Source organism: Octopus bimaculoides, chromosome 2, assembly GCF_001194135.2.
Source record: "Octopus bimaculoides isolate UCB-OBI-ISO-001 chromosome 2, ASM119413v2, whole genome shotgun sequence".
Taxonomy (NCBI): domain Eukaryota; kingdom Metazoa; phylum Mollusca; class Cephalopoda; order Octopoda; family Octopodidae; genus Octopus; species Octopus bimaculoides.
In genome coordinates, this window is record NC_068982.1 from 25,804,193 (window position 1) to 25,808,412 (window position 4,220).

Below are 4,220 nucleotides of genomic sequence, written 5' to 3' on the forward strand. Positions count from 1 at the left end.
AGCACATATAACATGTGTATGTATATGTGTGTATGCGTACTTTCGTACATGCGCATATATATCCCCATTTAAGCACGTGCATAGCTGTGCATATTTTTTGTGTATATATCTGTATCTGTGTATCTTTGAGTGGGGGGGTGGGGGGTTGTGTATGTGTGTGTTATATTTGGATTTGATATTATAAGCTAGTTAATCCATATAAAATCAGACTTCCAGATTGTGAAGCAGTTTCGTAAATGCCCTGAACGAAGCTTTCCGTCCACGAATCATTGTGCAACATCTGCCGATTAAAGATAAAAAAAATCTATTCATCTATGTTGAGTTCTATTTATCCTGTTCGTGCTATCAAACCTGTCCTTTCCTCCTTAATTGAGCAATTTTCTCTCGCATTTTCTATGCGGAATATTCTGATACCACCAGGATAATTGTATATGATGAAGCACATAGAAATTAAACCCAAGCATCTAATCAAGCGTATACACTTGAAAGATTTTTTATTCAAAAATAGATCGCACGTATTATTTTCTAATTCTAAATTCTGTTTTATATCTCGCAAACGTCCATCGCAGAATATAACACTAGGAGCTTTTGAATACGATTTACTGAACCTGAATAAAGAAGATGAAATTCAGAAAAGGTTTTTTAACAACTTTCCAAACACTATTATGAACGATCTGAAGCATATTGAAACCAATATTACTCTAGTGGTATTGGTTTCGATTTTGGCACAAGGCCAGCTATTTCTGGGGAAGGGGAAGTCGATTTCATCGAACCTAGTGCCCAATTGGTACTTATTTTATCGACCCCCGAGGACGAAAGGCAAAGTCGATCTCTGCGAAATTTGAATTCAAGACGTAAGGATGGATGTAATGCCGTAAAGCCTTTTCCCACCGTGCTGACGATTCTGCCAGCTGACCACCTTACCAACTCTAGCAACATCAATAATGCGTAAATAAAACAATTTATCGTAATGCGTACGATGATAAATAAAGAAGCATTGCAGAGATTATTAAAACATGATGGGATTGACCTGATAGATCCTACTTCGCTCTGAATCACTTTGTTAGACCTTTTATGTGTTTAACAGGTCGGACACCAGTTTTTTTATGTTGGTTGTTTGTTATCACAACAGGTCGTTGAAGTGTGAGATATACTATATCTTTATTTACAATGTTTTCATTCGTAAGTTATAACAAATATTATTGTTTATTCAATTAAAAACTATAATGATAATCTCGTTACTTATAACTTAATTATAAGTATTTATCACTAAGCATAACTCTTAGTTTAGTTTAGGCTGCGTAAATGTTATGATGTATATACATGACAAGACGCCGAATGTGCGTTCATTACGTGCATGTATGTTGAAGATTTAGATTATATTTTCTTGACCGTTACACATAAAAAAAATACAGTTTCATTAACATACAGAAATAAATTCAACAAGTTGGAAGAAACGAGAAGTAAAAGGAATTAAGTTTCTACATTAATTTATTATATACATTTTTTTTTACATTTATAGATATTTAGAAACTAAGCATTTCATCGTAGAGAATTTACGACTTAAATTTATTATTAACTAGTTTCTCATTCTAACTAATAAGGTTTCACGACAATTCAATATTGTCGGATTTGAGTATTGAACATGGCATATATATTAGCCTATACTCAAAAGGGTGAGTGTCGTGGACTTGAGTAACATCCAACGATCAGTGGAGATTTTGCCGAAAATCAGGGTTTTTATAACTACTCATACACGAATCATAGAACCGTAACCCCGTGAAAGATTTCTTCAACAAAGTTCATATGGGTAGTAATTTTTAACCAATGAGAAATCAATAATTTCTCATGTTCGGGCAAACGAACTTACGTTCTCTCTCCGCCTCATATGAGTTTGCTACAGACCTTTAACCAAATTATTTAGCTAACGCTAAATGCAGCCTTATAAACACAACTTGAAGTGAATTAGGGAGCGTTAGTAATGTTGTCTTTGACACAACGATAAACTTAGACAATGAAATAACTTTGCCAATAGAAGAACAGTTCCTCAATGAAAGAGTTGTTTGATAGTTTATATGAGAAAACACAAATTCCCGCAGTTTGACATTGTCCCTTTTAATGAAAGCTTTATATTAATCCCATAGACATGCTACTATCACAGACATTTATGTCATTATGAAGGCCAGAAAGGCTCTTCTACCTTTTGATTATGTTTTCTGAATAAAGCTCAATGGCTAAGAGCTTTTCAATGTTCCTATGGGCGGCTCTGATGGAGCCGAGATATGCAACTTCATAGTATTATTTATTTCAGACAACCAAATATCAAGATTTAATTTTATAGAATTAGATTTGTACAGAAATGACAGTCTAAAATTGATACCTGCCTTAGAAATTATCAACACTCTATAATTAAACATTCCGTGAATGAATTGTAACAGCGGATGAAATTTGCGTGATCGTTTGCGTAAAGATTCACCGGAGGGCGTACATGATGTGGTCTCGATAGCTTTCTTCTCTCCATCCCATCACAGTCATTCTTACTCTCTCACTTCTTTCACCAGGTATTCTACCGTGATAACCTGACAGTACTTATTCCCATATTGGTGTATTTAAAGGTCGATAGTTTTCTTTGTTTTATTTTTAGTAATAATGCTGACGAAGTCAATATGTTGACTCATGTTACGTAATAGAGCATAAAAGATTACGTAATAACAGTGGGGGGCTTCTAAAACAGCCTAAAATACTGGTTACGTTTATTTGCTCCTTTGTGTGTGTGTTTATGTGTGTGTGTGTAGTTTATGTGTGTGTGTGTGCGTGTGTGTTTGTGTGTGTTGTTTGTGTGTGTGTGTGTGTGTGTGTGTGTGTGTGTGTGTGTGTGTGTGTGTGTGTGTGTGTGTGTATTCGATTGTGACTGTTTGTGAGTGTATATATATGTGTGTGTGTGTCGAATTGTGCTCCCATATATGAAAAGTTGTTCAGTACAAAAGATCGATAACATAATTAGCAGATTCAAGTACAAGAATCAATATGATCGACTTAAAAGATTTAAGATTGAGCCCCACTTTCACCGGAGTCCAAAGGCAGAGATCTATGAAAGAATATAAATGCATGCATACATACATACATACATACATACATACATACGTGCATACGTACATAAATACGTACGCATGCATATAAATTCATCTGTGTGTATGTGTGTATCTACATATGTGTGTGTGTGTGTAATTTGACAGTGTGCATAAAGGAAAAGAAAACGCAATATCTTACCCAAAAATATCAATATTTTAAGGAGCTAAAAATTATCAACTAGACTGGGAGATAGCCATCTTCCTAAAGTAGCGGCCCTCAGCTTCCACCCGGGCCTCAAGACGACTCTGGAACTTGGCGCATGCGTTCCTCATTGTGTTTCTGGAAAGATCTTCGAACACCTCATTGATCTTGGCTACCAGCTCGTCCTTGGTGTTACAATTGGTGTCTTTCGCAACCGCACCCTACACATAGCAATCCATGGAATTACAATCGGAAGAACCAGCCGACCAGAAACTGGGGCTGGTGAAATCATAGTAATTCTCCGACGACTACTTCTGACATTTTCAGAGGTATGGCAAGAAACCGAATCCTGCTGCCACACATATGGCCTTCCAGCATTCACCGTCTCTCCAGCTAGGAATTGACCAATCTCCAGAAACTTCACATAGACATTTGAATTTCAGCCTAAGGCTCTGTTTATTAGTTTGTCTTACAGCCTTAAAAGTATTTATAGAGCATTGAGCAGTAGTCGTAATGTCGGCATTTTGACACCCGGGACGTATCATCATGATATAGGTAATTCATTTCCAATATTCAGATGACTTTCACTCCTCCATATCAGCTAACTTTTTCTTATCTATAATTTAAATTTTACGCTCTCGGAGAGATAAAAATTGTCAAATATACATTATATATAACGCGACTCTCTATTTCTATCTCCCCCTCTCATTCTTCCCTCTACTGTTCTTCGCCTCTATCTGTCACTACTTCTCTCTCTCTCTCTATCTCTTGTTACTCGTCCTTCGCCTCTCACTGTTACTACTACTATCTCTCTCTCTCTCTACCTCTCGTTGCTCACTTTTATTCTATTTCCTCCCCTTCTGTTCCCTCTGCTACTCTTTCTCTTTACACAGCCTTGGTCACGTGTGTCCGGCTGCTATTTCTTTTCGTTCTTGGATTCTCCAAGC